Source organism: Oxyura jamaicensis, chromosome 2, assembly GCF_011077185.1.
Source record: "Oxyura jamaicensis isolate SHBP4307 breed ruddy duck chromosome 2, BPBGC_Ojam_1.0, whole genome shotgun sequence".
Lineage (NCBI taxonomy): Eukaryota > Metazoa > Chordata > Aves > Anseriformes > Anatidae > Oxyura > Oxyura jamaicensis.
This window is the reverse complement of record NC_048894.1, coordinates 93416720-93440235: the sequence shown is the minus strand read 5'-3', so window position 1 is coordinate 93440235 and position 23516 is coordinate 93416720.

The following is a 23516-nucleotide window of genomic DNA, read 5'->3' as shown; positions in this document are numbered from 1 at the left end:
TTTGTATTAGTATGAACTATTCATCCATAGTCTCTCTTACTTTTACCCATGGTAAATGAAGTAAGCACATGCATATTACAGTTGCTCCTTTTTTTTTTTTTTTTTTTTTTTACTGGGTAGTCATACTCCAAACACTTTCATGCCCAGGGCAGGGCATTTGTAAACATCCTTTCTTTATAAGATGGGAATCTTCATGGCATTAGGTAAGATCGTGTCTCTTCTTCCACTATGTCTATGTTGGCATATTGTCTCAACTTGAACTCTCCTTACTACTGTTAAGGAATTTTAAGCAAGAGGATAATGAATGAGTTAGGTTTAACTCCTCCTTTACAGATATTAGTCATAACATAAAAATGAACATTCTCTTGTTTCATTCTAAATCATAGAGTATTTCCACTGAAAAAGAAGCATCAGAAAAATATGCAGTTTTATTGGAGTGAAAATGATCTTTGAAAAAATACAGGATTTCCATAAAGCTTTCAAATGTGAGTTCTTGGGCTGAAGGGAAGAAACATTAAAATACTTTTTTGCCTTTAAAAAATCAGATCTCAGCATATTTGGAAGTTTTAATAATATATTGTTATCTGATGTAGACAGAAAGGAGAAACACTATAAGTGGATCACTCAGGCTTGCTTTATTCATAATATTATGAACATGATAGTCACTTCCAAATGTTCTGAGATTGTAAGAGGCAAGAAGAGCCAAGTGACATCTCTACAACAGATCACACTCTTTGTCTGGATGCTTCCAGTTCCTTTCCACATCATGCTCAGCTCCAAACTCTTCTCCCTCAGCATTAAAATCCTGGAGCTACTTCACTGAAACTTCTATAGAGTGGTGGGGTAGGCATGTTCTCTCAGGAGTTCATCAGGGAGGAACTATTTTTACACAAACAAATTGAATGCAAAAAGTATTCAAAACAGAGATGCCTTCAGCACTGACTGACAAGAGGGAAAGTATTCCATTCCCCTGAGAATGGAGAATCTGAGCAGTTGCCTTCATAGGAGGAACAAGAATGGTTTTATTTGTACAACATGCTGGATGCTTGTCCCTGCTGGGAAGATAGCTACTAAATCCCCATAACATCAAAAGAATTATTAACTCCATGTATGTGTCTGTATTATTGAGCATTCCTGTCTGCGTGCATAAGAGAATGAGAGAACGTCAGTTCCCTACAAAGGACTTTGAACATATTAAGGGGATAATTACAGCCAACCCTATCAGAGGCTTTTTTTTTTCTTTGCAAAAAGTAAACTCCACATTAGTACTAAAAATTTCACTAGCACTGATAATATCATGAATTAAAAGGAAGTTATAAAAATTTAGCGGTTAAGTAACATTTTCTTGGATAGTTTCTGGACCACAGAAAGGCCCCCTGCAAAGAGAGAAGTATCCAGACCTCAGACCTCCCATGTGACAGCCTACTTCAGAAGGCAGCAAAGTCAGGCTCCCTTTTTCTCTGTGCCCTAAAATAATATTGGATTTTCATCTGTGCGGTGACATTTTTTTAATCTATTTGGTGTAAGAAAATGCAGATTACTGTGATTTTTCTGTATCTCAAAGGAGATTTGGAAAGGGAGATGGTTTTCAGGAGCAAAATTCCTCACTCTTGTAACCTTGAAAAACAAACATTTTAACTTTTAATTAAAAACATGTGAAAGGGAAAAAAATAAAGTAGATATTTAAAATACAATTTATAAAAATAAAGAATATTCCTCTATTTTCTTTTACCTGTGTAATTTCTAATAGCGGAAAAAGTAACTTTTTCAATAATCTTTTCAATAGTATTAATCAGGAATTTTAGCCCTAATTCTCCTGGAGCTGACCGAGAATCTATATACATCTAGTCAATTGTAGTCCCTACTGCAAATTTTTGGCTGGGGCTTTTTGGTGTTTGTTGTTGCTGTTGTTGTTATTCTTTGGTTTTGTTTTGTTTGTTTGTTTTCAATTATTTTTGCAAGCATTCATTGGTTAGAAGCCAGTGATTTTCACTCCCTCTTTCAGCAGGAGGTGAAGATCTCATAGAAGAAACTAAGAACACCTTAATGAGATCCACAAATGTGTGTTGCTTGCTGTAACATGTTGAGTCATTATGTACCCCGATGCATAATGTAATATGAGTGGCACTGAAGTACAGGAGTTAGAGTTTAATTCTGTAAATTCTTGTAAGAGTTACATCACTTCTTTAGAAATGTTTATATTCCATGGCACTTCACAGTGTCATTGTCAAAATTGGTGGAAGAATGCAATCGATAGCTGTTAGAAACTACTCAGCATAAAAGCCCGAGGAAAATAAAGTTCACAGTTACATTGATTGCAGTGCTGCTGCAGTAAAAAAGTGTTCTTCAGTCAGTGCTGAATACTTTTAAAAGAAAAAGTATTTTACGAAATTATGAATTTTTTTTTATGAAATAAAATTCAGATTTTCTTCTGTCTGTGCCACTTAAAAAAAAAAAAAACTTGCCTCATAGACTAGCACTGGACACTTCTAAGATCAGTTATGAATCTAATTTCCTACAGCACTGCATACATTAACTTGAAATACCATCTTTTTATGACATATAATTTTTACATACATCACAGTGGATTTGATATCTAGAATATTTTTTCCTTTTGTTATTTTTACCTGTCAAGTACCCAATGATATATTGGATGAGCATCAGCAGCAGCAATCTCCCACCACCATCTTACTGATGGAGGTGTGTCCAGTAAGAAGGAAGTGTTAAAACTTAGGTACTACCAGGTACTTTCCAGTTTCTTAAATAAATAATTAAATAAATAATATAAAAAGAAAAAGAAAGGAGAAGAAAAGTTCTGTATTTATTTTGTGATAATATTACCAATGTTTTGCTGTACTCTTTCCATTCAAATTGCTGCAGAGCATTTGTACAGGATCTTCTGTAAAGAATGGCTTTAGGAATCAGAAAATTACAAATTCTATTTGAAGATGAATAAATGATTAAGAACCTTTTGGGATTATGAGATATCTTTTCTTATAGCAAGAGTAGCACTATGCAGATGTGCACAGGACTCCAGACATCTGTGTCCCAGCTCATCTGAGACTCTCAATTCACACTGGCAAAGATTTTGCAGGTATGAACTCACTACCTACCCTACAAAAGCCAAACCTAATGCTCATCAGCATCTCACATTTAACCATACACATTTACTCTTTTTGAAATTCTCAGAAAATAAGGTCCTGCCACAGTTTGATTTTGTTTTTGATTTTAGTTAAACCAGGGAATATTTCAATATTCTGTTATATCACAAAACTGAGAGTTCTTCTATAGTAACATATACTTATTGCAACCAGAATAACCTTCAGAAGAACATGTGTCTATTCCATGAATATGCAGGTTTACTAAGAGGAAAATCGATTTTCTGGGCAAGCTACTATTAAAATTCTCAATATCATGCCAATAGATGCTATTTCTGGAAATAAACATGAAGTATTTCAATAATCTTGTCTCTGTATATTCTGCTGATGAAAATATTTCACTTCATAATGATAATGATAATAATTGATAATGATAATGATAATGTTTTTGCTGTTGTTGTTGTTTTAATGCTTCCTGATGTTGACATACTGCTTGGGTAACTAAGAATTTTAATTCTAACTAAAGTGCTGCATGACATTTTTCCCCTTAAAATAAAAAGATAGCAAGGCCTAAAGCAAGGCTTAGAAAGAAGTATTTAAATATTACAGCTTTAACCACATTGCTTGTAAAAGGGGTTTTGAATAAAGAACCTCCCTCCTCCCAGGAGCTGCTTTTAACTTTCAAATGAAGCATGACTAAATTCTAGCAAAGCAGATTTGATGTTTCCAATTAACTCAGAGAGTAGAAAATAGTTGTGATGTTATCAGACAGTGGGTGCTGTGAATGGGAGCCACATCCTGGTCTGTATGCTTGTAATAATATCAGAAGAGACATAAAACTGACTTAATAAAGTAATTGTGCATTCTGTTATTTTTTAATATTATTATATATCTTCCAAAGAACTGCTGCTTATAGCCAAGCATCTGTATTTTATTGTTCGGTCATATTTTTAGCAGCCAATCTGTAGGTTATGAATAATAATCTGTGTTAAAATGTAAGCCTTCATAACATTTTCACCCAATGCCTGATCCATCTGTCTCTGGGAAAATAAAAAATAAAATAAAAATGAAAATAAAATAAAAAAGCAATGATAGGAATCTTTCCCAGTTTTGTGGTTTTCTTTTTCTCAATAATTTGAGTACAAGTAATAATGTCAATTTAGACCACTGTCTTACACAGCTGAATCTTTGCATTAAGCATAGACAGTGTTATTGGAGACAATTGGGACTAGTTAGTCTTACACTTTTCCTAACATTGGAGAAAGTAAACAGAAATTGTTATGCTACTGATGAGTTATTCTCTCTTTAAAATGTGTTTAATAAAATAAAAGACCACAATGTGATCTGTGATGTAAGACTCCTTTGTTCACATGCTGTATTATTATTACTGTATTATCATTGGCTCTAGACTATGTCTTTTTTGTTTTGTTTTGTTTTGTTTGTTTGTTTGTTTTTGTAATTATTATTATTATTTCCTTCTATTCTCTGTTTATTTTTATGTCTAGTAAAAAACAGGCTCATCCAGGAAATACAGCATGGATTAAATTGAACAAAGCCTTTTTAGAGTCAATAAACTAGTCATTTAGCAGCTGGGGTTTGGTCAAGGAAATAGCTCTTATAGCTGAGTGCAAAATGAAGAGGCAGCATTAACTTTTTTTTTTTTTTAAAAAAAATATATTTGTACTGAATTTTGGTGTAAACATGAAGGACAAAAAGCAGAACAAAACTTTTGAACAAAATGTGCACATTTTCCTGGGTTTCTTTCCCTGCAGAAAACACTACAATATTGTCATTTGCATATGTGATTGCTTGCTAACACATTTCTGACTTCTGTCATAAGAAATAAGGTGGTGATGCATTTATTTCAAAACTATACTATATCTAATAGTATTGGATGGTGTGAGAAAAAAAAAAAAAAAGTAAAAAAAAAAAAAAGGTTAAAAAGAATTATCTGTCTCAAGCATTCAAATCAGTGCCTACCATAAGTGTGCATGTCTTTGAAATTGCGTAAGAAGTAATACCCATTGCAAAAGAAATAAAATAGCTTTTCAGTAATACTTTTGCTGTTTCAGTGTGTTTCAGGAGTCAGACTCAGTTGGAGAGAAAGTCCTGGAGGAAAACAAAACAAAACAAAACAAAAAACTCCTTATTTTGAGTGAATAAATTATATTTAAATCAATAATAAACTCTATGGGCTGTCAGGGAGGACACATTTTCACCACCAGTTCTAATTGACATTAAGTTGAAATTATTTTGCAAGGAAAGTTTTCACAAAGCATATTAGGAAACAAGACTACCCTGACTGAATATGATACAGGAATTAACACATCATAGAATAAATTTTACCAGTGCTTTTTTTTTTTTCTTTTTCCAACATTGGTTTAGAAAAATACTGTTGTTTTTTTTTCTTAAAAAAGACATACAGAAAAAAAAAAAAAGTTTTCTTATAAGAAAATGTTTTCTAACTGTGAAACAAGTTTCAGCAAATGATTTTAAAAGACACAGCAAATATTATACTTACATACTACACTTAGCAGAAGCTGCTAAGTCCTCCAGTTTTTCCACCAGTGATGCTTTTCTTGTGAACTTGATAGACAACGTCTCTTGTTCCCTGGCTAATTCTGCAGAAAAAAATGAGGAAGTCCAGCCTCGTTGAGCTGAAGGCCTTGTTGTAATATAGTAGACCTCTTCTCTCTGCAGCTGTTATAATAGAGTTGTGTGCAAACTTATTCCTTGCACTTTGGATAGAAAAGGAAAAAGTACAGATTGTTTAGTGAAGAGACTCTCCTTTGTGCCAAGGTACTGAGCTCAACTTGATAGGTGGGGTTGTTAAATGATATGGAAAGAAAGATGACAAGTCAGAAAAGAGAAATAAAAAATGATAAATGGGGAGACATCATTCTCCATTCCTGATATACATGCCATCCTTGGTATCTCCAGATCTGAAGCTTTCTGTGCTCAGGAAGAAAATGCTTATCAAACTGTTTGTTCAGTGATTAAGAATAAAAAGCTGTAAACCACCACTGTAATTTTTGGAGTTTCAGGTGTAGTTGCACACATTCTGAAAATGGAGAAGAAATGGAGAAGATCATATTTAATTGCTTCCATGCATAGTTGGATTGCAGATGGGACAGGCACTGTGCCTGACCACAAATCATTAAAGAAAAACATTAGCTGGTATAAGTCTTGTTTATGAAAAACTGCCAGTGTAAAAAGTCACAGGATCATGGTCTCCTGCTACTACGCAGATGCCAAAGAAAAGTATATCAACAAGAGCTGAAGTATAAAATGTATGCCGTGCTTCTTTGAAAAAAAAAAAAAAAAAAAAAAAAAAAAAAATAGAGGTTTCTAACTGCATTACTTTATATTGTTATTTTATTTTAACTGTAAATAACTTGTAGACATCCAACAAGTTAATTGGTTCCTGGAGTTTTCATTTGGAAGAATTTACAAAAACACTATATAAAATATTCTGTAATGATTGGCAGTCCACGAGCACAATTTCACACCATTGGCACAACAAAAACAAGTATCAAATAGGGAGATAATATACATTTTTTTCTCATGTTTGTCACCAGTTTGCAGATGTGAACAGATATATTCAGCCAGACCTCTTGGTCAGACATTGAACTGTACAGGTTCACATCCCCACAGGGCAGCCTTTAGTGATGAGTGTCCCGGGGAAGAATCATATGGCTCCAGCAGGTAGCTGAGGCAATGCCGGAGATGCGCTGCTGGACAGGAACAGGAACACACCTCCTCAGGTGCTGGGGAAAGGAGTCTTTGGTTCGCAAGACTGCTTGAAACCTGACAGGAGGTGGGTGAAAATAGCAAGGTGGTTCCCATCATTCCTTACAGACTTCATGAGGCTAGGGGCTGGTATGGAGATAAGAAAAGGGCATTCCATCATTCTCCTGCCTCATGTACTTCCTGCAAACTCTTCTTTTAGAAAGATTACTCTTGTTTCTGTGTACTTAAGTGCCAAAACAAACAAGGAAAGGAAACAAACAAATGAAAACTTTGAGTGGTATATTTTTATATCCCTCTCATGTTGATCTCAAAGATCCACAGAGATTTAAAGCATGATTCACAGATGCTATGGTAGCAATGGGATTTGTTGTTATTTGGGTGCCAAAGTACAACTTTCTTCTCCACTCCTCCATCTCCACAGACAGTTTCCAAACTGCCACAAGAGCAGCTGCAGATTAAAAATCTTAGATTTATTGAGAGCCAGTGCTTTGGCCCTAAATTTACTGGTATGGTGAAATACTTCAACTTAGGCTCCCAGGTGTGATCAAAAGAACCCCTGCAAACCTGACAGGCACCTACCCAAGATCCACCAGGAAACAAAACCTAAACTTTATGTGTACTTTAAGCAGAACCAAATACGCACCAGCAGCAACAAGTAATGCACAAGCAGCAGTCAAAAACCTCGTTCATTTGAGTATGTGGTTATTCTCTAAGGTGTTACATTAGAAAGCACTCATCCAAAAAGTAGAAATCCCATATTATAGCCTTTTTCTACATACAGTCCTCATTTTCCACATGACATCCTTGCCACCAGCCTATGAAATGCTTGATGTGGGGGCACCCACTGTGGGTGACCCTACAGATAACAGTGCATAGTGAGAAGAAACTTATTTTCTTTCTCAAGCACCCATGCTTAAAAATAGGCCAGTCAGCATTCACTCTCAGGAAAAAAAAAAAAAAAACTCCCCCTCAATGTTGCAAGTATAGCACTTTGGCACTTTGTCCCATGTGGCATTCCTCTCTGACCTATGACTATGATTTTGACTATGGTTTTTTGTTTGTTTGTTTGTTTGTTGTTTTTTGTTTGTTTGTTTGTTTGTTTGTTTTGTGTTTTGTTTTGTTTTGTTTTGTTTTTTTGATGTTTTTTATTATTATTTTCCCTGAGTTTTTCTCAAAACTCCTCAGTTATAATGAAGTCTGTTTCTAATCTTGTCAGTGGTGCTGTTGTAAGATAACCACAGAAGATGCTTTTTGTGAGCCTCAATCAAGGTTGCAAAGGGGTATTTGTGTAAGAGGCACAATCTGCTAATGTCAAAGGCCTATACATGGCAGATGGAGTCAAATGACTTCTAGTACAAAAATTCTGGCCTGAACTGCACCTTAACTCTGTCTCAGAAAGGACTAATTGATCTGTAACAAAATAGTACTTGAGAGTGAACAAATACACAGGCAGTACAGTGATATGTGAAGGACACTGGGATAAACCATAGACAAATTATTAGATGGTGAAATTATATCTCTGAATCCCAGTGGAGAGAAACTTGTACGCAGCCCTGAATGAGACACATTGCCAGACAGAGGTACCTGAACTGTTTTCTTCTTCAGCTTATCCTATTTGCTAGCTTTCTGATCCTCTCTGCTCAGCCTGCTTCTGAAAAGCTCTTTGTTAAGCAGTCTAGAACTCTGTGCCTACAACTCCATCTGACTAGTGATAGAAAAGCTTCAAAATGGAAGCAAAATTTTGTGTAAGAATAGACACATAGAATAAAGGAATATCACTAGGCTGAGTATGCTTGACATATCTTTCTTTTAACAATCTGGCAGGCTAAAAATGACTAGTTAGACTTTGGTGTTTTAAATGCAAAAATTTGTATTTATATATATTATTTTTTTCAAGTGGAAACAACCTTAAATAAAAGCTGGGAGTGAGTGCTTCCTTTTTTCTACTCTCCATTGTCTGTACTAAGTCTTAATGGAGCTTGACAGAGAAATAGTGCTGTCTTTACCTGTCATTTCCACATCTTTTTACAAAATCTTGATCTACACCCCAGAACTTAAGACATACATTCTTCAGCAGTGAACCTGCTGCTAAATCTGTCAACATACTGCTGTGCTTGAGGGACTCAAAAAGCACTTTTATTTCCATAACAGAACTAGTGTCCTTTTTTGAACCAGAAGTTTTCCCAGTAAAGTACAGAGCACTTAGTGTCCATCCCCATCTTCCAGAACCTTCCCTTTATAGCTGCTCATAGCACATCTGTGCCTGGTAGTTGCTAGCAAAGGAAACGACCTGTCAGATTACTGAGTCCATTTCCTTGCAAGGGTAGGACATAGTCCCATGGGAGGTAATGTATCAGATATTAAAGTGATTTCACACTTGATCTTAGCCAAGAGGTCAGACCTAATATTTATTGTACATGGCAGTTCTATGAGTTTGGCTGCTTAGCCACATTGCAGTAAACAGACAAAACCTGCATGGTGAGTATACTCTCACTGCCTTGTTTGTGGCATTGAATGCCACAAACTGACCCTAGTTGTAACAGTTTTGATTTTCAGGTTTGATCCCAGGAATCAAAACAAGAGTCATTCAGAGGTATGGCTTGAAAAAGCTCCCAAAAGTATCAATAGTGAGTACCTAGACTTAAAGCACTGTATGTACATTGGAAAAAGCACCCCTAGTTTATTGCAGGTCTGACATCATTACCAATATGCACAGGAACTTAATGCCAGGCAAGGGGCATCTTCTGTTAAAATCCTGACATATTGCATAAAACGCCTATTTAGAAATAAATTAAAAACAAAACATAGTGAATTAAAAGCCACAATGAAGAAAAATAATTTAAGGAATGGAATAAGGGGAACAATTTTCAGCCATGAAATGTTTTTATCTTCTGATCACTTGCACACAGTAAAGCCATGAATTTATGCATAAGATACAATACACAACAAAGAGATAATTCATATTCAAATCTCATGGTCCTCCATCACACATCCCTCTGTTTATATGTAGATAGTCTTATGAGAAAATGACACCAGGCACAACCAAAATTATGAGACAGCAAGTCAAGCCTGAAGATAACAATTGCTTAGTTCACAGAGGCACAGTGAAATTCTTCAGCTCACTGTCGTGGTGGCCTGCAGTGGCAAATGTATAATGTAAAAATAGTAAATTAGAAGGACATTTTTTTTTTTTTTTTTTTTTTTTTCCTGAAACACTTAATGAACTAACTATCTGACAAATGCATGGTCAGTATTTGAGATGGAAGAGGGACCACAAAGGCTGACGGAGAGCACTGAGAGACAAAATCTGTTACCATTTACATAAAGATAAATTTTGAGCACTGACTTTAGCTGAGTTATTCTGGGTATCAAGCCGTGAAAAGCTGGGGGAAATATATATATGTATATATATATAATAAATATATATATATATATAAAAGGGGATCAGATTTTACTATGGGAAGCCATTTGCTGTCAAAAGAATTGTACACTGTATAAATTGCAAGGAATACTCAGTGTCCTAGTTAAAGATAATGTGGTAAAATAAAGCAATGAAAAATTAATCTAATCTCATAAAATAAAAGCATCAGAAAAACTTATTTACAACATTTTCCCCTTGATAAAAGGGACTATTTATCATTTTGTCAAGATGCTTAGCTATTCAAGGTCTTTGTTAGACCAGCCTATTGAGATATATTTAACAGTTTACACAAGAAATGCCTTAGTCTCTCTTCTTCCTGAGAGAAGTTTGACTATTCACAGTTTCATCAAGACTCAGATTCTCCTTTTGTTTCCCCTCAAAACAGTCAACAGAGCAATTAATTATGACATTTCTCTCAAGATGACTACAGGTTAGAAAGTGTGCAAAGAGTCTATTTAATGATACATTTAAACTTCCTAATTGCTAGAATCATGATATACAATAGTATTTTCTCATAAAAATTGTGATTAAATAGTCATAGGGTGTCTAAGAATAAAGTACTTCTGGCATTTCTGTAAGAGAAATTTAACATCAAGAAGACTTTGTTCTAATGAGTTTTAAAGCAGCAACATGTTACCTTTAAAAATGCCAATACATTATCCTGCCTCAAGATTTTTTAATGTGAATATTTGTGTTGCTTGTCCAGATTTTTTTTTCTTTCTTTCTTTAAAGGCACCTTCTCATCCAGTCTCCTGGAAGAGAGAGAAAATGATCATTCATGCTAGTTCCTTTCTTTTAAAGATGTAGAAGTATTTATAACAGTTTTCTCACTATTTTGGTCAAGTTCTCTGCAAAATAGGGATATATTGTACAGTGGCTCCAAAATGTGATTTCACAGTTTGTTCGATGTAAACCAAATGCCACATATCAACTGAGTTTTAAACCAGCTGAGAACCTCACTAGAAACATGAGATAACACTGAGAAGAAATACTTCTTTTTGAAGGAGTATAAATGTAGATCTCATAGGACGGAGTGCTTTTTCTTGGATTCATGGATATGCTTATGAACCCAGGAGGACTAAATGTATCATAAGAACACAAGCAAGTGAATTCTAAGACCATCTGCTGAGATAGGTTACAGGGACAGAGATAAATATAAGATAGTAGGGTGCATCAGCTATGAAACAGCTATTAACTATGATCATAGGAAAACACCAAAACACAGACACTTAAAAAATGTGGACATATAAGAAATATGAATTCATCAATATGAATTTAAGACAATTATGTTAATTCACAAATCCTTTAACATAACTTGTTGGGGCATATGCTAAAATTACAAAGACTACATATATGCTAAAATTACAAAGACTACATTTGGAAAGTATGGCTACACTGAAAAAAAAAAAAAAAAAAAAAAAGATTATTTTCTTATTTAAGATTTTATGCAGGATATTTGAATCTGATTTTAGAAGTCTTTATTAAGGGAAAATAGTGAAAATGTTGGTGGGCAAAATTACCGTAAACACTAAACTACATATAGTTTTTGATTTTCAGGTTTGTAAGTGATGGAATTTTTCTGTATTAGAAGGAGTATTATAGAATCTCATTTCAGTTCATAAATTCAGAAACTTGGTGGAATAATAACAGGCAGTTCAGAGTCGTACTATATACTTAAAATTTAGTACAAATGTTACAACTTATTCCATAAGAAGTGTTAACTTACTAGCATTCTGCCAATTACAGGCTTTTTATTTTATTTTATTTTTTTCATTTTATTTCATGTTTTCCTGGTAAATACTATGCACTTTGAAAATATGTTTAATATCTTTTATGGGTTTGTATTTACAGTTTAATTTAAAAATTCTGAGCCTACCATTTAACACTAATATGTCATAACAAAGATGACCTTTCCTAGACAGTTCAAGAAACCCAGTTCAATTCTCTAATAATTCATATTATAATAAATGTTTAATAAAGTAAACAGGTAATTCAAAACTAATATTTGGTTTATTTCATCTCTTTTTTTTCTGTTCATAAATTATCTGCAAACCAAACAATTTATTCTTTAGTCATTGAATTATTTGAATTACAGATTTATTCCTCAAAAATATACTGATAATTTAATAGATATCTAAGAACTTTGGGGTAGCTTATTTTGAATATTTAATTTAAAAATCAGATTATTTATGTTAACTACACTATTCATTTTTCTTCTTCAACTAGATAAGCTTAACTATTAAATCTCAGGTGTCTGATGCAAAGTATTTTGATTATAATTCAGCAAGTTTTCTTCAAAGACCATTACTCACTAGAATATTTTACAGAACATGAGAAAAAAAATCTCAACATATAAAAATAACTTGTTTCAAAGTATGAAATTTCCATAACATTTCACAGCTTCCAAGTCCTTAGTTAATACTTGCTGAATAGGAAGGGACATAATCATTTCTTCAATGTCAAAGTTAACTCCACAGATCTAGCTAATGGGCACCACCAGCACATTGAGACACACTGCTTAAAATGTGTGCTTTATGGCAATACAGCTACTGATATGGACTGTAACTACTGGATAAAAATCTATGTAAGCTGACAACACAAGTCAGAACCCACGTGACATTAACTCATTGTATTTTCTTGCTTTCTCTAAATGAATAACTAAGCAGAAAAAATTTTCTCAATCAATACAGCAAAGATTAATAGACCTTTTTTTTTTTTTTTTTTTTTTTTTTTTTTTCCCTCGCACCTGGAAAGAGACTATCTTTTCTGAAGGTAAAAATCTAAGGTTTCATGGAGCTGTCTTATCCAGTGTGAGGATCTCTGCACTCCTGCTCTCTCTGGAATCCCAGTGATGTCAGTGAGATCTTCATGCACAGTAAGTGCAGAGTAAGCACTCTTACCCATGGGACTCATCCTATGGGTAATTAAAAGAAATCCTACTACCTTACAGGATAGCAGACTCAAAAGACTTATGCATTTCAGTGACTTAACTGTTCACAGCCTCTGCAGTGGAGAACAATTTATTAACAAAGGTTAATGCAGAAAAATATCAAAGCCAAATTCAGCAATATTATTTCTTTTGTGCTCACAGTACAAGCTAGCCCTAAAACAACCACTGTGTTGTTGACCAAACAATATACTGAATATCTCCTGTTTCACACCCTGTGTGCTTTCTGTAACATACCAGCATTGCAGGAAGAAAAGTCCAACCAAAGGAAGCAATTCCATAGACATGCATTCAACCATCTTATAGAAAAAATGTCCAATTCCCTGAGCTGCATGTAACTTCCTCTAGTTTTAGTCCTATGTTTTTGTTTTCTTACTGCTGTCTGTATGACAAAGACTTTCAAAATTGATTTTAAAGGCCTTCTTTAAGTAACATTATTATGGATTTGTGAAATAGTATGGCAAAGATAACAGCTGCTTATTGTAGCTTCATAGGTATGAATGCTCTGAAAAGCATTTTGTTGTCACAGATTTTTCATCTGTATGTCATTTTCTTAACATGTTTTCCATTGAAAAGAATATTTCTGTTATTTTCAATTTCATTTGAATTTGAATTAATATGCAACACACTATTGTAGTTAAACATTTGAAACATGATTATTGCTTACATAAAGGGCACAAGAGTGTTAACTTAAAGGATTTCTGAAAGACTACAGTGGGGTTTTATGTTTGTTGTGTTTCAGCAGTTTCCATACCAATTGTGATGACTAAAGTGTTGGGGCTCTGACAGTCATCTGCTCTGGTATTCAGTAGAGTAATTGTACTTGATTCTCAGCCACCTGGGTTCTTGACTAATTGTGGGTCTGAGTCTTTTGTCTCTCCAACACACTTTGTGCGCATTGTGTTGTACTTGAAATGATAACCTCCAATTTTGTTTCTGTGATGAGTTGAGACACTAGCCTTCTAGTCCCCACTTCTCTGTTTCCATAGCTTTCTAGAGTCTACAGTCAAAGCTCCAACTAATTTATTTATCCATATTTTTAGCTGTTAAGGAATATGAGACAACTAGTCACATAAAAATTTAGGAAATTAATTGAAAATATGGATAACTGAATTAAACATGAAGCTACCCTGCTAAAAACAATAGTTCACCTAGTTTATGCCTTATTTTCTTTTCTCTTCTGGACTTCAGAATTTGGATTGTTGTTTTACAAGGAGTGCCATAGCTTCTCTTTCAGAGCAAAGAACTCCATTAGGCTGTACCTCCTGTGTGTGAACAGCTAGCAAGAAATCTGTTCTTTTCTAGCCTGTGCTGTTGGCATATTCAACTTCAACAGAGTGGTGTGACTATTCCAAAATAAAATGTTGTTCCTTAGTCAAAATATGTTGATTTTGCACTACAGTGACATCATGCAACTAATAGAAACAAAACAAACAAACAGAGAGACAAACCAAAAAAAAAAAAAAAAAAAAAGACCAAAAAAAAAAAAAAAAGGCAGAAAAATAAATGTTCTACGTGTCTATTTTTGTCAATCTATTTGCTTTTTAGAAGTAGAAGTGTGACACAGCAGAGAGGTGGCAAAGATGTACTATCACAGTGATACTTGCATGAGTTTGTAAATGTTATGGGACAAAAATAAATTAAAATTACCAAGTTCAACTCAATTGGTTTGTATCAATTTCCTGCAAGTACTGATGATCATAGAATCTATTAAGGTTGGAAAAGACCTCCAAGACCATCTGGTCCAACCATCCCGTAAGCACCACTATCATCCACTAAACCATGCCCCTAAGCACCATGTCCAACCTTTCCTTAAATACCCCCAGAGATGGTGACTCCACCACCTCCCTAGGCAACCTGTTCCAGTGCCTGACTACTCTTTCTGAGGAGAAATGTCTTCTAATTTCCAAACTAAACCTCCCCTGGCACAACTTGAGGACATTCCCTCTAGTCCTATTGCTGGTTACCTGTGAGAAGAGGTAACTTTTCTACAACAACTTTTTCTACAACTACAACTCCTTTCAGGTAGTTGTAGAGAACAATAAGATCTCCTCTGAGCCTCCTCTTCTCCAGACTAAACAACCCCAGTTCACTCAGCTGCTCCTCATAGGACTTGTGTTTCAGACCCTTCACCAGCTTTGTAGATCTTCTCTGGACATGCTTCAGGGTCTCAATGTCTTTCTTGTACTGACAGGCCCAAAACTGAACACAGCACTTCAGGTGCAGCCTCACCAGAGCAGAATACAAGGGAGTGATCATCTCCCTCGTTCTGCTGGCTACACCATTCCTGGTACAAGCCAGGATGCAGTTGACCTTCTTGGTCACTGGGCCACGCTGCCAGCTCACGTACAGGAGTGCATCAGTCGGCACCCCCAGGTCCTTTTCCACTGCACACAACACAACTTCAGCAATAAATGATCTTACCTACTTTTTATCCAGGATTTATTTACACACTCATTGGAAACCTATCCTTTAGATGCTGGCTTTTTGCCTTCTAAAATTCATATGCCTGTTGTCTTTCCAGGTCCCCAGACTTTGTATGTTCCCTTTTACCTTCAAATGCTTTCTAATGTTCTTCTCAAAGTTTTCTTATGCTGACACTGACAGTGATTAAATTGGCATACGATATGTATTGGAGTTATTGTATGATGTTACAAAGTCCACATGAAAATGATTTATTTATTTATTAAATTTCCTGAGGCTTTTGAAATGCTCTGGACATTTAGGATGCTGGCCAAAGGAAAACATAACAAAAACACAATTTTATTAAACCTGTTGCAAAAACAGAAGACAAATTTCCTTCTGTGATATGCATGGAAAATCTCCACCCAAATATACAATTCTCTGTATCTATGGAACAACCATGAATGCCACATTAAGGCCAATCAAATCTGAAAGTCATAAAAGAGAAGTGGACTGTTTTAGATTGTAAAAAAAAAAAAAAAAAAAAAGAAATAATAATAACCTTTAAAAAAAAATCCTACAGAATTTGAAAGCTAATATTTCCTGTTCTGTATGAGACTAGGTAGTCAACTGCAAGATTTGAGATACCACTTCTCAGTAGTTCATCTAATACATGTGCAAATCAGTTTTTAGTCCACCTTATTTATTTATTTTGTAGAAAATTTGGGCCAAGAATAAACAGTTGTTAATTACATATATATACCCATATATTTGTTTTAGTATAGTGTGGCCCTAATATGACTTAGGGATTTATGGCTGTCAATGGCAATAGCAGTAATTGATAGTACTATCTATCAGCAGTTCTAAGCTTAGGTGCAAGTGTACAGTGGGACAAGACATTGCAGTGGCTGCAATTGCAGCAATTGCAGTAGCTGAAGATGGAGATCTCAGATGCAGCATTTTGGGTAAACAGGAAACTGGAGAAGTTAAATTAATGTAAACTAGAAAGAAAAGAGAGTTACAACTACAGGCTTAGAGGAAATCATGGTAAACACTACAGTTTCAGAAATAGGAATGGCAAACAACACAATACAGTTCACATTATAATTTATTAGTGCAACAACTGAAACTTCTAAATACAATGAAGTATTTTCAAAGCTGCTGAGAACACTCTGGCTATTGTTTATTTCAATGAGAGCTACTGCATGTTAGTCATTTTTGAGAATAAAGACACTTCCAGTTTGTGCCAATGACATTCGCATTTTAAACATTGACTTTTATTCCAGGAAATGTGTCCAGAAATTTGGACATACATTTCTTCTTAGATTCTGAGTATTTGAGGATAAAGAGAAGCTAAAAAGTGACAGTCAGAAAGGATAACAGTCATGAAACATTATTCAGTTCACTTTTTATGTATGTCTGTCCCAGTTGTTGTTGTTGTTGTTTTTTTTCCTTTTTGATGTGGGTTTGTTCCTAGCGTCTCATCATATTTAGTCTGAGCATTATAATTGACACTTTTTGCATGAGTTACAGCTCACAATTTTTCTTCAGATTATTCTAATTTACAGAATTAAATTTACCATATATTATATTTTTTTGCTAAGTTTGTATCTTGGATTTAGGTAGCTTGCAAAACGCTTGGGTTCTTTATCTAGTTAGCAGCATAATCACAGCTGCATAGAGCAGCAAGATTCAGTTAGTATCATGCTGGTTTGCTATAAATGTTTCTATGAAGAAGTTAGAAAAGAAGGGAGGACAAATGTAATTGGTACTGTTTATGACATCCCACCTTTTCCTTATATATGGCTAGTTCTGCTTGACCTTCTGCTCTGGCAGGGATTCATTGGGTTTATGTGTATTTTTCATTCTTCCCAGCAGCTCTGAGAGCAAAGACGAGGATTAACTGCACAATATAAATGCATAATATGAAAGCTACGTAAGCTGTCACAGAATATTCCATTGTTTAATGACAGTTTTAGAAATGTAAGGCTCGAAGATCTCAGATAGCATGCATACCTTGCACAATGAAATATATCCATACTTCCACAGTATTTATTTGAATATATCAGTATTTTAAACTATTCACATCTACTCAAGACTAACCTGAACCTGAAATCTCAGAATAAGTACTACTCACAAATCCTTTGGAGTCACAAAGGAATAAAGTCAGGAATAGAGAGAATGAGTGGAAAGTCTCTCCTGAATATCAGCCCTTTCCTGATGAAAAGACAATGCTGTGACAACCAAAAACTGTCCTACTTCTCAAAATCCTTTGGAAAACGGAACATACACACACACACACACACACAAGTACTAAATAAAACTCTCCTATATGCTGTAAAATTAAAGCAGATGAACAAAGCATTTGCTTTGGTGTACCAAATCATAAGAAAATTTAGAGTTATTGGCCTCTTAGATTCAGATGGTTCTTTAAACAATAAGGTCTCAGAAAGACCGATTACACCTTCAGATAAAGTTCTGTCACATAAAATACAAGGAGTATGTCTTAATTTTAGGACTGAAGATGGACTGGTTTTCTACATATTTAAGTTCAATTTAATAATAATAATAAAGGAATACTTTAAAATATTCTGAGTTGGTTTCTCAAGAATAGCAGGGAGAAGTAGAAACATAATTTTGGTGCTGAAAAGACATTTCTTGAAGTCATGTCTTGAATCAGATCTATAGAGTTTTGTTATTCATTTGATTATCATTCTCAAAATATTAAAAATATATTTTGCTGATAAATAACAGACCCTTTGTGGCTACTTTAAGGAAAGATTGGAACAGATTTTTATTCTGACTAGTGTTAACATAAAATATTTAAATTATCATAGAATCATAGAATGGCTTGGGTTGGAAGGGACCTTAAAGAATATCTAACTCCAACCTCCCAGCCATAGGCAGGAATGCCACACACTAGATCAGGTTGGCCACGGCCCCATCCAGTCTGGCCTTGAACACCTCCAGGGATGGGTCATCCACAACTTCTCTGGGAAACCTATGCCAGTACCTTACTACCCTTACAGTAAAGAATTTCCTCCTACTGTCTAGTCTAAATCTATTCTCTTTTAGTTTAAGACCATTTCCCATTGTCTTATCATTATCTACTCAAGTAGGGAGTCCTCCTCCATTTTTACAAGACCTCTTTCAGTATTGAAAGGCTTCAATGAGGTCTCTCTTCAGGGTGAAAAACGTTCTTCAGAGCTTCAAGCTCTCTCAGCTTTTCTTCACAGGAGAGATATTACAACCCTCTTATCATCTTGGTAGCCCACCTCTGGACTCTAACAAGTCCACATCTTTCTTGTGTTGGGGGCCCCAAACCTGGATGCAGTACTCCATGTAGGGCCTCATGAGGGGAGAGTAGATGAGGACAATCATAGAATCATAGAATCGTAGAATATCCCGAGTTGGAAGGGATCCATAAGGATCATCAAGTCCAACTCCTCGCACCTAACAGGTCTACCCAAAAGTTTAGACCATGTGACTAAGTGCATAGTCCAATCTCTTCTTAAATTCAGATGGGCTTGGTGCAGTGACTGCTTCACCGGGGAGCCTGTTCCAGTGTGCAACCACCCTGTCAGTGAAGAACCTCCTCCTGATGTCTAGTCTAAACTTCCCCTGCCTCAGCTTCACCCCATTCCCTCGGGTCCTATCACTGGTTTTTATGGAGAATAGGTCACCCACCTCTCCACTCCCCGTCACGAGGAAGTTGTAGACTGTGATGAGGTCTCCCCTCAGCCTTCTCTTCTCCAGGCTGAACAGGCCCAGTGACCTCAGCCGCTCCTCATATGTTTTCCCCTCTAGGCCATTCACCATCTTCGTTGCCCTCCTCTGGACACTCTCCAACAGTTTCATGTCCTTTTGTACTGCGGTGCCCAGAACTGCACTCAGTACTCGAAGTGAGGCTGCACCAGCACAGAGTAGAGTGGGACAATCACTTCCCTTGACCGACTAGCAATGCCATGCTTGATGCATCCCAGGATACGGTTGGCCCTCCTGGCTGCCAGGGCACCCTGCTGGCTCATATTCAACTTGCTGTCTACCACGACCCCCAGATCCCTCTCTGCGGGGCTGCTCTCCAGCATCTCATCATCCAGTCTGTATATATAGCCAGGGTTGCTCCATCCCAGGTGCAGAACCCAACACTCGCTTTTGTTAAACTTCATGTGGTTGGTGATCACCCAGCTTTCCAACATGTCCAGATCTCTCTGAAAGGCGTTTCCACCCTCCTCTGAGTCCACAACTCCAAGTTTGGTGTTGTCAGCAAATTTGCTCAAAACACCTTCTAGTCCTACACCCAAATCATGTATAAAAACATTGAAGAGGACTGACCCTAAAATGGAGCCTTGAGGGACCCCACTAGTGACCATCCACCAGCCTGATGTGGTCCCATTTACCACAACTCTTTGAGCCCTGCCCGTCAGCCAATTGCTCACCCATCATATGATGTTTTTGTCTAGTTGTTTGCTGGACATTTTGTCCAGTAGAATCCTATGGGAAACCATGTCAGAAGCCTTGCTGAAGTCCAAAAAGATCACATCAGCTGGTTTCCCTTGGTCAACTTATCATGATCTTATCATAAAAGGAAATCAAATTTGTTAGGCAAGACCTACCCCTCATGAACCCATTTTGGCTGGGACCAATGACTGCATTGTCCCCCAGGTGTGCTTCAGTAACTTCAAGGATCATCTTCTCCATAATTTTACCAGGCACTGACGTGAGACTGACAGGCCTGTAATTGCTTGGGTCTTCTTTCTTACCCTTCTTGAAAATTGGCACAACATTTGCCAGCTTCCAGTCTACCAGGACCTCTCCAGATTCCCAAGATTATTGAAAAATAATTGAGAGAGGTCTTGAGATGATGTCAGCCAGCTCTTTAAGCACCCTGGGATGAATCCCACCCAGACCCAAGGACTTGTATGGGTCCAGGTGGAGCAACAAATCCTGCACACGTTCAGGGTCGGTTGGGAGTTTTTCATTCCCACCATCACAGTCCTCCAGCTCAGGGCACCCTGGGTCCTGAAGCCCATCATCATGTCGAAGACAGAGGCAAAGAAGGCATTAAACGTCAATCACCTCCCTCATCCTGCTGGTCACACCTCTTTAGATGCAGTTGGCCTTCTGAGCTGCAAGTGCACACTACTGGCTCAGACCAAGCCTTTCATCTGCCATAACTCCCAAGCTTCTCTCCACAGGGCTGCTCTCAATGAGTTCTTCTGTACTCATGACTACAGACTTTCATGAGTCTGTACTCATGTCTGGGATTGCCCCGACCCAGGTGCAACACCTTGTGCTTGGACTTGTTGACCCTCATGAGGCTCACATTGGCCCACTTCTCCACCCTGTCCATGTCCCTTTGAATGACATCTCTTCCTTCTGTTGAATCAAATGCTCCACTTAGCTTTGTGTCATCTGCAAACTTGCTGAGGGTGCCCTCAGTCTATGTCATTGATGAAGATATTGAAAAGCAAAGACAGTGTCCCATGGGATCTCGTCCACTAATTCTTCAAACAGCTGGAAGTTCATACTTCTGAAGTTCAGGATCCTGATTTTGCTCTTAGCCAGTCCAATATCCCTGGAGATCACAAACTCATCCAGGGCATGGTCACTGCAGCCCAGACTTTCTTCAATCTTAACCTATTCTGTGAGCTCTTCTGCATTATCCTATGATTTAAAGCCTAAATCCTCATCTCTATGGCCCTCAGTAATGTAACTGTGAGGAAGAAAAACTAACAGAAAAGAAATTGAAGATTGTCATTTCATCTTGGTCATTATAAAGTGGGAAAAAGTCATTCTATAAACTCTGTGGTAGCACACATATTAGGGTAGCTTCCATGGTCTCTGTGACATCTTTACATGAAGGAAAGTTTCAAGAATCTAATTGCATTTTGGTATATTTCTCAACTCCACCTCAGTTCTGTGCAAGGCAAGGCACTGGAAGCTCTCATTTGAGTAAGCTCTACTTTGTGTTAGGATGTGAGGTAAAGTGGTCTGGATTCCATTTGCCTTTCCGTTCCATGTTGGCCATTATTAGAAACAAACCCTGTACACCTCTGAGAGGTGAGAAAAGATTTCTACACACCTTCAGCATGACAAGATACCAGTGACTATGTGGACTCAATGCATGGGATTTCATGACTTTATCTACAGAGGAAATTTGAAAAATTTTTCAGTTTCTACAGCTATCATGAAGATGTGGTAGATGTTAATTTCATCAAGGATTCATTACTGAACTCAAAGGTAGATTAATTAAGGAAATTACTGTAGATCAGCAAGTTAAATAATTTTGTATTTAGAACGTACTTATCATTATATTTAATTTATAACAATCTACATATAATGGACTACTGACCAGAAATTCTACTGAACACAAATCTCAACTGTCAGATCTGAAAGTACTTTGTGTCCAAAAAAAACCTTTGTGTCAGCAGGCTCTAATTGTTATGATTAAAACACATCACACACATCCTAAAACAGATTCAGAAATGAAGCTATAGTCACTTTAATATGTAGTTTAACTTCAGCATTAGAACTTATTTCATAATTGCAGTATTCCACTATTAATGAGAAAGATGAAACATCTCCTAAGCTTTTAAAATATCTAGGCACACCATTTTGGCCTAAAAACATAAATGTTTGACATAAATACCTTACATTATTACTTATTATTCTTAAGGGACATCGCAGTAAAAACACTAGATCAGTAATCTTAGGGTTATTTGAATACTACTATACTAGAAAATAACACAATTGTTATTCCACAACAGAAATATCTAAATATTAGGTATTTAAATGGTCATTAAATATTTATTAAATACTTTAAAGTCTGCAATACATTGAATAATAATAATAAAAAAAAAAAGCAATCAGAATTTCAGAAATATTTACAGCTATAGCTCTCAATCAAATACATTTACATCAAAAGGAAGGAATGAGACCAGATAGACAGAAAACAATAAATTCAATAATGTTCATGTGGATTTATTTATTTATTTATTTTTGATTTTATCTGTACCACCACCTCTATCAAGGGTTAGAATATTCCCTGTCTTTAATATGGAAGGATGCAAATTACTTTTTTTCTTTTTTTTTAATAAAGACAGTATAGATTATTTTTCTTTTTAACAATATCGTATCCAGAGACCCGTAAGAAGGTCTTGAGAGAGGCAGACAGAAGGAATGCTGCTGATGTCAGTATACACAATGACCGTACGAATTACAAACAGACACCAGATACAAAGTACCCAAGTACTTGAGTAAATCAATGAATTATGAGGAGGGCATAACTCCTTTTGAATCTGTGATAAGATCTTCTCTAGAGAATATGTTGGAAATTTTGGTATTTGGGTGAAAATTACTGTTTTCAAAACATATCTCAAGGAAGTTGCCCTTCTAGTGGTATCAAGAAGTCTTTAGGTACTTTTACTCTCCTAAACAGCTTCGTTATGTATTTCATGTAACTGGCTGTTGCTGAGTGTCAAAAAAACAGTTATGCCCTTCTTCACTAATGTTTAGTTGTACCCTAAACCAGGCCACTTTCACTAACTAGATGAGTGTAAAAGGCATTACACAGAGTGGATTTTATTCAGCATATCTTTGTTTCTTGCTTCTGAGGTCCCTGAAGACCTGATAACTACAAAGCAACCCTGAATAACAGGAATGTAGGAACAGATGTTATTTGGACACTCTCACATAATAAAGACTTCTAAGAATCCCTGATGCCCAATTATCTAAACACTTATTCTTAAGTTTCCAGCCAGTGCATGATGAATTTAGTCTATTTTAGCTGAAAACAGAAAGCAAGTAGTTAGTGTGAAAGTGATGTCAATCAAAACAGACATATAAATGGACTGTGTAACACTATCTCACACAGCATACATAACATAATCAAATA